The 14,292-nt window shown below is 38.0% G+C and overlaps 1 protein-coding gene across 1 annotated transcript in view; it reads left to right on the top strand.

Annotated features, from left to right (window-relative positions):
- The first annotated feature begins 3,176 nt into the window (after positions 1-3,176).
- sgcd (sarcoglycan delta) overlaps positions 3,177-14,292 on the top strand; it is a 158,491-nt gene continuing 147,375 nt past the window's right edge. The window contains exon 1 of the mRNA XM_023342312.1: positions 3,177-3,230. The gene's annotated coding sequence lies outside the window, so the exon portion shown is untranslated. The remainder of the gene's footprint in view (positions 3,231-14,292) is intronic.

Genomic DNA, 14,292 nt, shown 5'->3' with positions numbered 1-14,292 from the left:
TGCAGATTCTTTTGTGTATTTTGAGATACAAAACAGAGCACCACATATTATTTGTAGGATCCATAAAAAAAAGAACAAGCATTTTCATTTGTAATTATTCAAAACATATTTTCCTTGCTTCTTTCTCCATCTCACTTTCTGGTTTTACTGCTCTTTTTAATTATCTTGGCATAAAATAGCAACAATAAAGTCCCATTCAAGTAGCAAGATCAGCCTCTAAAATATGGCACCCAATCATCTGCCTTCACATCAACTGTTCAGAGCTTTATTGTCTTTAATACCAAATAAAAGCTCAGCACCAACATGATCATTTCCAGCAGAGAAAGAAGTAACAAAGAAACTTTGTCCAGATAGGGATACAGTTTTTAATTTGAGTCTTCAACAGATCGGCAACACCCTTCATTAACCTGCCGTGACCTGCTCATTAATTCACATTCCTGCTCTAATTGGGCAGCGGTGTGTGTAATGCTCCGTCTTTCTCTTGCTGTACTTGTGGAAAAGACGCCGTGACATTGGCAGGATTGTCATGCAGCCTCGGCTCAGTCTTCGTCAGCGGGGCGGCCTCTAGCCACATGTGGGGAATGAGAACTGCTTTCTTAAAAGATGAAACTCTAATTAAATTGAGGAGGTGGGAGTGACTGTCTTGCTGCATCGCCAGAATAATAAGGACGTGCTTATGTAGGGCTTCCAACTTGCAAACTAATGAAAAACAAACAAAAAAACCAAAACAGAAAATCTCAGGACAAAAAGCTATAGCTAAACTTTGAGAGTTTCATGAACACGTGTCTTTTTTTATCAAACTAAATGATTGGGAGGGAATCTGTATCTCAAATGGGCAAGCCTAGGTATCACTGTGTCTTGTTCTCAACTCCTGGTTTGTGATGCTAGAGAGTAAGGTTTAAAAAGAATCAAAGCTGGTAAAAATGTAGCTTGAAATCTCTATGGGTTTTTTTCATTATTTAATTAAAGGGAACAATTTATGCAAATTCACATTCCACATAATCTTTGTACTTCCATTTGGGTCTCAATTGCTTCTAACAGCAGCTCAAGTGCTTAAAGAGAACTATCCAGCTGGTGTTTGGTAGTAAGTTAATACTTTTTAGTGTCTGGAAAACAAGCCGCTTCAAAAATCTCCAAAATGTAAGATCACAGCAGGCACTGCCCCTCACCTAGCGACCTCAGTGAAACCTAGCCCATTACCTAGCAACCTAAGCTGAACCCCAACACATTTGGTCAGCAGATTTTACCACAGTACAGTGGCTGCTGGAAAAACCAAGTGTTTTATTGTTAATTTACCATCCAGAAACCACTTGTTGCATTCTTCTGGGTTTTGCAGGAGGCTCCACTTCTGCTTTTCAAGGATATGCAGTTGTATAATTGTGCATCTGTTTGCAGCCATTTTCATGTGCGAGTGTAATCGTTGAGTTTGGAGGCGTGGCCAGCAGCAGGTTGTTTGGATTTAAATTGACAGGGGGCGCTATTCAGCTCATTCTGAAAGAAGCTTAAAATAGGCAGAACTAACTCGACTAAAATCTCATCTAAAAATGAATTTGTGCTAAAAATGTAATGAAATTTTTTTATAGCCCATAGACCTATCTTAACCTTTTCATGGAAGCATTATAGCTCACCTTTGATATACTAGACCCGTCAATCGGATCCGGGGAAAAGAATGATGTATTTAGAGGAGCCATCAAATTTCAAATGCGGCCTTTGAAGGATGTAGTTCCTGAATTTGGACACATCCTATGTCTGTTTTCTAACCTCAATCTGGCAAACCTTCTCAGTAAGTCACTTCCAGTGTCCTCTCTGCTCATTAAAACACAACTGTCTGAATGCTGGGTGCATTATGTGTTTCACTCTGCAGGCTATAATTTATCCCTGACAGATTTATAATGCAGTGTGTCGGTGACAGGGACAAACCGAAGAAAAGTGTACTTGTACTACGAATAATAATCCTTTATAGGTGAAATATAGCAATAGTGTATCTTATCTTAGTGGTGGTGGTATATATTTTCCTTCTTTTAATTAAAATACGTTTTTTGAGTTAGGCAAAGCTGATTGACACACAACCTTAGGTATATTAAATGTCAACTGTGCCTGACACAAATGCGGTAAAAAACTCAGCAAGCTCATTAAAGTCTATTTAGAAATACTCTTTTATATTTTTATGCAGCAGAATCATAATAAAATGTGGATATGATATATTTGCAATATTGTTCTATAAAAATATACTCTTACACTTTTTATCATAACTTTTACATTTGTCTTATTTTGTGACTGTTAATAGCACACGTGTTTCTGTTTTAGAATGAAATCTTGTGTTCATTTTAGAATGAATGCCAAAGCATTCATAAACAAACAAAAATAATTGAAAGTAAATTGCTAATCTCAACATCAAAAATAAAAGGGATTCTTTTGTTAAATGTACAGTTGTTTAAACTACTTCTGACCTGCTGGTGATGCTTTTGCCTCTGACACACTTATAAACTCACCACACCAATACATCATACATTCTTAACGAGGCATTCTGTGGAAGGAGGCAACCACCAACTTGGTATCTTAGTTTTCTTGTCTGCAACAAAAACCTGTCTGCTGTGGGATTTTCTGATATATTGTCAGGCTTTTTATTGAATGTCGGGTTTAAAGTTTTATTGGTTTATTCAATAATAAATCTTTAGGCCTGCACTACCAGAAGCTTAGGAAAATTTGTCAGCTGAAGTGCTTCCTCTGAAGGTTGAAAGAAAATCATATGCTAAATTATTATTCAGTTTTTAAATAAATGGTGCTGCTTCAACAGAACTGCCTCAGCAGTTGATTTTTTGTAAGTATGCAGTCATTGACTGCTGTTTTTAAAAATGCGATCTATTGTGCAAGCACAAAAGTTTACACAGCACAAGCATAGCCAGAAACCAGGGCACTGGAAGTTCAAGCAACCTCTAGAGATCGATGCAGGTTCTTGTGTGAGGGATTTTTTTGGGTAATTTTGCTGATCTGGTCTCCTGCTTCTTACCTGTTTCTGCTTAATAAATGCTGAGACTGAGGGAGTTCTGATCCCTCGTTGGCACTAGCTAAATTGGGAAATGTGGGAAATAATTGTAGAAGTCTGGGAGGAGATGATCAGCTGAGAGGTATTGTATCTGTGACATGCTGACCTTATCTTTTTCCTCCTTTCATAGGTGATTAGAAAAATCCCCAGGTCCCTGTCAGGTACTCCAAATCAGCACTCTGAGGTGAGTGTATGTTTTACTCTTTACTCTGTGCATTTATGTTATAATGCAGTTATTTTCTGTCTGAGCTACATGGCTTCTTGGATGAAATTGCAGGATGAACTGCTAATGATGGAGGAAAACAGTTAAAGTTTTGTTTGTTCATCATAATGTTCTTTTCTCAGTGGGCTTTTAAGGCAAGAATTTAGCTTAAACTGGTCATTAGCTCTAACTTAAATGTCCCCTTTCACATGTGCTTAGATTGAAAGTGAAATAAACATTTGCACTGGTAGTTACCCCAAACTACTCGGTAGCTTTGACTAACTGTTGAAGCTAATCGTTCTTTTGGCTAACTGTTTCAACAAGCTGCTGCTGAGCTAAAACCCTCACCTTACTTGTGGTTAGTTCTGAGCATTGGTTAGCTCTAGCTAATCATTGACATAAACTAGTCAATTCTGGCTAGTATCAAGTCAGATGTAACGTCAACCCCACAAACTGTTACCTCTTTAACTAGCTGCAAGTCAGATGTAACATTTTCACTTTCACCAACATTATCTCTGAGTAGTGGCTAGCTGTGACTAGCTACTTTAAATATCTGATGCTTTTATTCTGAACTTTGTTTGTGAGTTAAATTTGGTGTAAATACTGATGAGTGTGGCAGTGTGAAGATTTTCCTCAGCTAGATCTGTAGGTAATGCTAGTTTTTGTGCTTCCTAAATCAATTCTACTTGGACAGATACACACATTGTAATTGCTGTTGTTTATTGCTTATTTAAACCCTCACATCTCTTTCTCACCATCTCTCTGATGATTCTTTTAAGAACAATTTTCCTCCATAACCGAGTTTGTTTTAACGTTTTTTTTTGTTGTTGTTTTCTTTGCTTGGATACAAGTAATTATTAAATTCTCAATACATGCACTGTTTTACCACTAAGGAAATGATGTAGCCTCAGTATGTTGAAACAAGTCTAGAGCTGGTTATTTGGATGATTGTAAAGTGTTGATTCTGATGAAACATGAAATAGTTTTTATTGCTAGAAAATATCTGGATACTTAGTTAAACAAAAAAGAAAAAAACCCAGCAAAACAAACCAAAGACACAAGTAGAAATGCTTTTGGGCAAGCCCACAAACATAAAGACACAACAAACATGCAAGTGAATATTAAATCCAGGAGAGGCTTGTCAATATTTACATCCTTAAGGAGAAAAAGGTCTCTTGACTTTTGAAAAATAAACTTCAGATGAACTGTGAATGGATTTTTAAATGTACAATACCTGTATGTTTGCAGTTCAGCTTGAATGTGTGAATCTAAGATGTTGATTATTGTAAAAAATAACTTCAGGAGTGAGATTCATAGGTTCATATGAGTGAGGTTCAAAGAATGTTCATATTATGTTTTTTTTTATTTGCTAAAGCATGGTGTTCTGCAATGGTGTTCTACAAGTATTTGTCCTAAAATATAAGGGTAAATAAATGTTTTTCTATATTTGAATAGCCCAAAACAAGCTAAAGCAACAAGCTTACATCCAGCATGATAACATTTTTATAATCGGCTTAATTTTTTTTCTGCCTATTTCTTTATGGATGTGCAACATTTTGCAACAGTCTCTGAATTTTGCATGTTGAATAAACAGTGATTGTGGTCCATTGGGAAGACTCAGACGGTTGTTATATTGTTTTTTTTCCCCTAGCTTGGAAAATGGTATTGAATTATTATGTTTTAGGTGGAGATGAATTTTTGTTGCATTGCTCTGTTTAGTTAATACTGTTTTACAATAAATATGCACAGGTTAAATGGTTTATCACAGTCGTTTGGCTTAAATACAAATCGCTCTGCTGCTGCATTAATTCCATCTCTGTTTTTCCAAATATCAACTAGTATTACTAGAATTTTCTCATGCTATATTCTGTGGTACAAGACAATGCACCTGGCAACTTACTGACATGAGAGATCATTCCTCCTTAGATATAAATAGTGATATTACAAAAGAAGACAAGACTGAACTACCTCAAAAGCGCATAGTATTGCATTCCCGCAAGACTATGCAGGTAGTGCAGCAGACTGCCTGGACTGTATGACCAGGTTGTGAAAACAGTGCTCTGTTTCACCAACCTGAAGGTTAAAGTCAAAACGGTTTGTGTCCACGATGTGTGGGGTCTGCAGAGATATTAGCAGCCCTTGATCAATAGTAGACACAGTGTTGGGAGGGAAGTCATCAGTACAGTAGGAATAAATGTTTTTGTGAAAGAAATTTAATCACATATACTGTTTTTTTTATTTTATTATTAAAACCTTTTGCAGCAACAGCCTGCAACATTTACAATCTAAAGAGTCCCCAATGTATATGCTCCAAATGTATCTGAATAAAAAACGCTTAGAACCATAAATATCACCTGATCTTTTAAAAAGATACAGTTTTTTATAAATATCTTCTACATGACATACTGTATGTTGTAATTTTAAAGGAGCAACCCTTTTATTCCTATTTTTATTTCTCTATTAAGATAAAACATTTTAAAAAATGTTTGGCTACAATTTTTCTGATAAGGGATATTGATATTTGCACATAGCTTCCAGCCTAATGTCAAGAAAAATAGACCTAAATAAAAACTGGTACTTTTAGTGTCTTTTTGTACTTAAAATCAAATGTAATTATTCAATGCAAAAACTAAAAAATAACCTTTTTTTTAAGTATTTTTAAACTTCAGTTTCTTTCTAATTTTTAGTCAGTTTTTAGGAACCACTTTTGGAAGGTCCAAAAAGCCAGTTGCAGCTCTTTGCAGTTTTTACCAGCCTATGCCTAGACAGCACACTTATTTTGGCCTTTAACACTTGCTCAGCACATAAAGTAGTAATAAACATGAATATAGTTTATGTTTATACATTTTTTCACTCCTTCAGATTAGAAAATGTTTCTTAAATGTGCAGTTTGCATGCAGATGAAAGGTGCATGTACAGCAGAAATATACCACCAGGCTTCTAAAGCACTTAAAGCTCATACAAGATAATTACCCATTTCTTTATACCAAGGCGGCACACTGAGACCAAAAGGCTTTATGCATATTCTGAGCACTCGAGATGTTCTGTGTTGCACATTATTTTCCTGCTGCAGTTGGTTCTGTTTGAGAGTTTGCTGGCAGTATAGTAAGTCGGCTCTACAAGGTGACACATCTAGTAACGCAGCAGCATTTGTTTTTGCTCCCGGCGTCGCCTCTCTCTGCAGTTCTGTTTGATTTCATAAAGCCACTTCTGTTTTCCCACTGCAGAAAACAACTGTGAAATCAGCCTAACCGCTCTGGAAACATGACAATATGTGCCACAATAAGGCTGACTGCTCCATTCCTTTAAGCAGTACAGGAGCAGGAAGTGGAAGTGGAGCAGGCACCTGGATCCCAGCTCACACCAAAGCATATGCTGTGTAGGCCCAGATTCAGGACTGGCACCTGGACTTTTCTGCTCTGACTCCACTAAAAAAACAATTGTATCATGTATGATTGAAGCAAGTTAAATACTCACCACTCTATTGTTAGCAAATGACAAGTTACGTTTATGTCATTTAAAGGCATTGTCTCCCACTAAAACCAGAACACTTCAATCCAAATATTTTTCTGGTTCATTTTATGTCAGTCGTAATTCATTATACACCATTTATTTCCAAAGTTAAAGTAAATTTGATGCTTATTCATGAAAATGTGAGAAGAGCTGTTGTAATTTGCATCATGTATGATTGAAGTATACATTACACTGGAAGCCTGCAAATTGATAAGCTGCTCATCATTTTGCTCCTTTTTATTTTTTTTTACCTTTGGACAGTTGTTATAATGTGTAACCAGGACGATAAGTTATTGTTTTTACAACTGGGAGCAACGGATAAGCCAAAAGCTCAAAAAATGCTTGAACCAAATTGAAAAAGAAGCTTAAAGAATGCAGAGAAAAGAGAGCAGGAGGAAGTTCAAAGTTCAAACCATCTTTTCCATCAATAATAGTAACAAGGATCATATCTCCAAATCCTTTTCTCTGGAAGACTTTCTAACTATACAGACAGACAGAAATGTAAAGACTTAAATCTGCAGTAACTCTAAAGTTGACCCAGTTCCTATTTTTTTTAATCCTTACAGTTGTACGTCATATAACCACAAATTAATATGATCTTTATGAAAACCTCCTACCCTTGCTGCCAAAAAAGCTAAATATTGCTGACACTAAGAGAGCTTCTTTCATGACAAAACCAATAAAATATGAAGAATTCATTATAAATGAGAAAAGGTATGACATCTGCAAGATCTGGGTCTCTGTAAAATCACTTAAGGAATCAATAAAAAAACTTTTAGAGTAATAGTTTTAAGAGCAGCTTACAGATATCTATAAAACCTTACTTTCTCACAGACCTAATTTTGTTTTTCTGGCAGTTCAGGGAGGATTGGGTGGTGATTTTACTGATGATTATTCTGAACAAATCTGATGAAACCACATGAGTCAAAGGAAAGAGAGAGAGAAACAGATGAGAAGAAGAGAAAGGGAGGAGTGTTGGAGGTAAAAAGAGATTGAAATGTGCAGAGCAGTTAGAGGAGGATGAAGTGGAGAGGACCCGATCCAGCTGCTTCTGAATGAACCACCTCAAAGACGCCTGTTAGCAAAGCCAACAACGCCAGAGGGAGAGCGGCGGCGGGAGAACAGGAGTCAGAAATGGGGAAAGGAATTCTGGAAAACATAATGTCACTGGAGGCCAGGCGCAGGAAAAAAGGAAAAAGCAGAGCTAGACTCTGAAACGAAAAGAAGTAAACGCAGCATAAACACTCTGTTCTGCTGTGACTGTGATAAACACAGAACATACGAGACAATCAGAAACAAACACCCAAACAGCTGACTCTTAGGAGAAACAAGCTGTTTGTGTGAAAGTCAGAGGAATGATTTTCACTCTGGGTCTGGATTGAGTGGAGGAATTAGTCTACGTCCCCGCTGTGAGAGATGGAGCATTCAACATGGCCTCCACTTCCAGGCAGGGAAGGATAACATCTCAGTTTCAAGTTAAATTGCCTTCTTCTTCCTGAGATGTACAGTCTATTAATGATGGTTTTATACCAGAAAACATAGACAAGGTAACACCATCAGATAGAACTACTGTTACCAACATAGTAATTTAGATTTCATTTTAGTTTATCGTTTCATAAGCTTTTTTAAATCCACTTAATATCATCACACATATTAAAAGGTCTCCTTTGTGTTATAAAATCCTAATTTATCTTTCATTTTCACTCGATTTAATGCATCTTTCTGGCTGGGTTTTAGTTCAGTGTTTAAAAGTAATATTTGATCATTTTACAAGTTTAAAACAAGAAAGTTTGGCAATTCAGTGATTTTAAACTGAATATTATTTTATCTGCCTTTTAAAATTTGTGGCTTGAAATTTGTGTTTCAAGCCACAAATTTCAAACTGTTGAAATTTGTGGCTTGAATTTCAACAGTTTAATTGGCTTCCTTCCTTGTTAAAGTTTAAGCTGAATGTGTTGTGGAAATTCACATTTTATGACATCTGTAAGATCTGGGTCTCTTTACATATTTTTGTTCTTTCATTTGGGCCAAAGCAGTTTAAAAAAAACTCTGAGCTAGCTGTTTTTGCCAATAAGATCATGTTTATTGGCGTCTGGAAAATGAACCATTTAAAAAAAAAAAAAAAGTCAAATGTAACATCACAAATCTACAGGCACTGCCCCTCACCTAGCAACCAAAGCACAGCAGAAGGAGATTTGGTTAGCTAGTTTTACCACTGCATGCGCTGTACAAGTGTCTTGTTGTTGACTTACTGTTTAGAAACCACTTGGTGCATTGTTGTTGGTTGTGCAGTAGACTCCACTTCTGCTTTTCAATTATTTACGGTTGTGTAACTGTGCATCTGTTTGCAGCCATTTTTATGAGTGTAAATGTTGAGTTGGGGGGCGTGGCTAGCAGCAGCTTATTTGAATTTAAAGTGACAAGAGGCCGTAAAACAGCTTCTTCTGGAAGGAGCTCAAAATAGGGAGAACAGAGCAGATTAAAGTCTTATTATCAAAAAATGATTTTGTTCAAGAAAATGTATACTTGTTTTGTATACTTGTTCCACCTATCCTAACATGTTCAAGGAAGCATAATAGGTCAACCTTAAAACAAGATGGTTTGAATCTATTTTCTCTCAATCATTCTCTGTTGCAGTTGTACGGTTTGCAGTTATGAAGGGTTTTTGTGACTATGAACATAACTCTGGTACTGAGTCAGCTTAAAGGATTTTGCAAGGCTACAATCTATTTTCTGGCTCAAAGGAGAGTTTCTTAGGTAAATTTATGATGGCAGAAATAAAAGAAATGACAACAATTATCCAGAAAATGTGGCTTTCCCGATGAGCAGACAATATTAGAAGGCTTTCATCTTGAACAAAGGTAATCTGTGGAGGTTCAACATCACAGCTGGTGAGCTGATTTCCCAGATGAGTGAAATCAACAACTATTCCCCCCAGGTAATAATTATCCTTGTGGTACACGTTTGGAATGTTCTCGACTGGGCTTTTTCCTCGAGAGCTTGTACTATTATTGTATTCTTCATACACAATGTGGTATGGGCTTTCCAAAGCCAAGAAGGAAACCTATTTAAAGTTTGTGGTCAGCCTTAGAATTAAATCCAGGAAGAAGCAAATTCCTCTTGCTGAATGCTGCATGTGTCCATCTTTCACTATTAATGGCCAAAGGAATCTCCTAAAAAAAAGATTTAGCTGTTAATATTTGATTTTTGACTTCAGTCTCAGTTTTGAAGAACAACTGAAAGGTTTTTGGTTGAAGGCCTGTTTCAGACATATTTGGATTTTATGTTATATTATGTGTGATCAGCTGTTGGTCAGATAGTCTCACATTTGACTCGACTATGTGTAAGGAGTTGAAGGTCAGGTATATGAGTGCAAGACTTCCAAACAAGTCTAAATCAAGAGGGGTCCATGGTTATAATTGGAAACCGATATGCTTGTTTGAAACATGGTGCTATGGGTTAGGGTGTTTTCATACCTGATGGTCCAGGAGGTTTGATTCTGGACTAAAGTTGCAACGTTTGTTACATTTTCAGCTGATGAGGTAACGATTTCCACTGCACTGTCAAATGAGTCAAACCCTTTGAAAAACCTGTTTCACTCATCTGTGGCAGCACTACTCCAAGAACCACTGAAAGGAAAACCTCTGAAGAAGACGCTGAGCGCAAGTTCCTTCTTCACGAAATGTAAACGAGAGTAGGTTAACGTCAGATTGTAGTAGCTGTAGGAATTCTCTTTTGTCAAGCCATTTCTCCCGCTGTTGCTAAACACCAGTGATAGCATAGTTACTTTTTTAATCGGATTACTAATTACTCCCAGAAAAAGTAACTTAGTTAGATTACTGATTACTTGATTTGGAAAGTAACTAAGTTACATCAAAATTAACTTTATTAATTTAGCCAGGGTCTTCTGCATCACAATTTCAAGTGTGGGTAGTAAAGTTCCATAAGGACAGTTGCCTTGTCCAGAGCTTCAGTCAGGGGCTTCATGACAGTGCAGTACTCATGCAGGAACTGGTACTCTCGATCTATGAAGCACTTAACTCCTAGCTTGCAGCATAGCATATTCAGATCATTCATGGGGATTTCTGCAACTCTCTTTACAGCATCAAAAAATGAATGCCACCTTGTGGATGTTGGTACCAGAAGCTTTCTTTTGCTGACTTCCTCCACTGCTTCTGATGCAAGGGTAGATCTGCTGGATTTGGTCCATAACGCTGTGCATTTTGCTATGCTGCTCCTATAAACAGCCTTGCTCTCTGCATGGATATTTAAATATTTCTCAACATCACTTGTGGAAATTATGTTGATGGTGTGTGAGGCACACCTGTGGTGTGGGGGTAGAGACAGTTGGCCATCACCTTCATTCTCAGTTGAGAGAATTTCTGTCGGATTCACAAAGGTGACATCATCATCATCTGTCCTGGTTGACTCCTCCTCAGTCTCATCATCGGACTCTGTGACAGGCTGGAAAACTTTAAATGCCTTCACAAAATTGGATCCATTATCTGTCACCGTTGCAACTACTTTGTTGAGTAGTCCATACGAAGAGTGGATGTTTTCGATTTCTGCACCAATAACATCGTATGTGTGTCTGCCGCGGATCCTCCTACATGCTAAAGCAGCCTTGTTGCGCTTTAATGTAGCTCTATGGATCCAGTGGAGAGTTACTCCCATTATTTGCATTAGCAGTTCAAATATCCGCAGTAGTTGACACAAAATCGACCTCATTCAGCGCAGCCTTCAGATTTCTCTCCATCTCTGCATTTTCTTTGTCCAGATATGGCAGAAAAGCTCCTCTGTGAGGCAGTTCGGAATTAATGGTGGTGGGGATTCGATGTATAATGGCGCGAAATGCAGGCGAGTTAACTGCGCTCAAAGGCATCATTTCTTCTACTACATATTGACCGACCAACTGTTTAAGCTGTCGCTCACTTAGTGATTTCACACCAAAGTTGAGCTTTTGTTGTTTGAGTGATGGGGGACCTCCTGTGGCAGCTCTCTGTGTCAAGCCACCTGGCGGGACGTCCATAAGCTTGTTTGTCCTGCTGCGACTCCAAATGCTAACTTAAATTTGAGGTTGTGTTTTTGAAGGTGGATAGGACTTTCTGACCAGCACAGAGAGTACAGTGAACCCTTTATGTTGTTGTCCTTCACTGACAGAAACTCAGAATAGTTCCTGTATTTCCAGCTACTAAATGCACACCTGTCTCCTTCCTCCATTGTTTGTGTTTCTGTCGTGGAGTACAGTACACCGGTGCTGATAATGTGACTGAATTGTCACATAGACTGGACGTCACTCCCCGAGATTCATAGAGGAAATAAAATAAAATTAGTAGAGAAAATCAGTGACGCAAAAGTAAAGCACAGTGATTTGGGATAAGTAACTTTAATTTGATTACTGGATTTCAAATAGCAATGCTTTACATTACTCGTTACTGAAAATAGTGCTTCGTGGTCAGTAACGCATTACTGACATCACTGCTAAACATTCGTGTTTATTTTGGCTATGTTGTCCGAAAATGACCTGCGCTATATGCCAGAGTCCATTTCATCCCTGGCATTCAGATATGCATTTGATCCACATCAGAGTTCACTTCAGCCGAGGAGAGACCAAAGCTGTTAGGCGAACCACAGTTCGCTTTTTTGGTCCACATCAGAGTTCACACCTCCCCAAATGAACCAGACTTTCAAGGCAAACAAACTAGAGTTTGATTAATGTGGACTAAACGGCCAACGTGCAAGAGAAAACAAACATGTGAGTAGCACTAGCGGGAGAAATAGCTCATGGTTTTTGCCAAAAACAGAAAGGAAATATTTTTACTGCTAAAATCTGATGCCATTTTTGTTCATATTTTGTAAAGAACAAAATTGTGCTCAGTTTCTTCTTCAGAGGTTTTTGTGTAATTTCCTACAATGGTTCTTGGTGCAGCGCCACCACAGGTAAGGAGGGGAACAAGGTCCTTCAAAGGGTTTAGATCAGTTGACATAGTGCAGTGTGAAAGAGAACCGCACCAACTGAAAATGTAACAAACGTTGCAATTTTGGATCCCAATCAAACCAAATCTCTTGGAGTTTAAAGTATGTTGTTCTGTTTTCTTGTTCATTCATGTCCAAACCTGCAAACCCAAATTATGCTATTCTGTTCTTGTTAGAGAGAAGAAGCTTTTTGTTTCCATATTTTCTGTTTTTCAAATCCTAACACTTCAATCAAAGAATGGTGAACTTTGTGTCTCTGCAGAGCATCTTGAAAGTTAAAATTCCTCACAAATCTCATCAAAGTGGATAAATAATTAAAATAAAGTCTGAAATCCATCTTCTACCAGACTACAGCAGCGACTGGAGAGAAAGTGAAGTTCGTTGGCATTTTAAAGCGTTCCATATGACTCCCCACAGCAGGAAACATCCTCCTGTGAGGCCTTATGATAATAGGCCCATATGTGCCGGCCGCGGTGACAGTAATTAATTGCTACACAAAACTTACGAGGTCGCCCAGCGGAGAACAGTGACCTCCATTCATGAGTGCAATGACACAGTGTTTTTTTTTTTTTTTACAGCAGCCTTGGGGGGGGAAAGACTGTGAAGGGGTTGATGGGGGGTAAATTAGTTAGCGAGCCAACCTTCCCCCATAAGGCGGTGGGGGCGGCTTCTCGCCTCAATCGTTTTGGCCCCCGGATTAGAGAAGTGAAATGGTGTGGGAGGTCAGCTGGGGATTTAATACATGCTGCTGTCGATGAGGCTCTAACCCTACTGCCTTTGTTCGGCTCATTGTGTCTGAAATAAGCAGGAAAAGCATGGCAGAAAATTATGGAATGCTGAAAATTCATGGAGATGTGAAGCAAATCAGCAGGAGTTGATGGGAAGGAGAAAGCAGGAGTGCTTCAGGAAGGATACGGGATGAACAGCTTTCAGATGTAGAAATGAGAAGATGCAGAGCTTGACTGGGAGGAAGAAATTGCTCAGAATGGAGCCAAAAATAAAGAGGTGAAGAGAGCACAAATAGAAGCCTGGTGGTGGAGGGAGGGTGAGAGGGTGAGAGGAATGATGTGACTTGACAAAAAAGAAACTAATGAACCTGCTTCAAGCTTAAAAGATAAATGATGAAATAATTGATCTCATTGCATCAGGGAGTCGTTTCAGCTGCACGTTTCTGGCTTTGGGGCACAGGATGATCCTGAAACATCAAGTAGCTGGGAAAAAAGGAAGAAAAATTTGTGTTGCTCTTTTTTGTAAGATGTTTTAAAATAAAGCGGGAAATTCTGGGATATTTAACAGAAAATAAAAACACCATCTGCAGCGTATCGTCTGGTCTGAAACTCATTGACAACCTAAGAGCCAACTTTGTCTGGTGGACTTTATATGGCTTCGATCGATCTAAAGTAGAAACTATGGAGATAGAGCTTGTTGAGGAGATGCTGAGTCACAGATTACCCATGCAATTTAAATAAACTCATCTTTTACTCCAGCTAAATCCTTTTAATGTTAAGTTGCTAAAGACCTTGAAAGTCTTAGCAGGATCAATAAACCTTTAAAA

This window comes from Xiphophorus maculatus, chromosome 11, assembly GCF_002775205.1.
Source record: "Xiphophorus maculatus strain JP 163 A chromosome 11, X_maculatus-5.0-male, whole genome shotgun sequence".
Taxonomy (NCBI): domain Eukaryota; kingdom Metazoa; phylum Chordata; class Actinopteri; order Cyprinodontiformes; family Poeciliidae; genus Xiphophorus; species Xiphophorus maculatus.
This window is presented reverse-complemented; position numbering and strand designations above follow the sequence as displayed.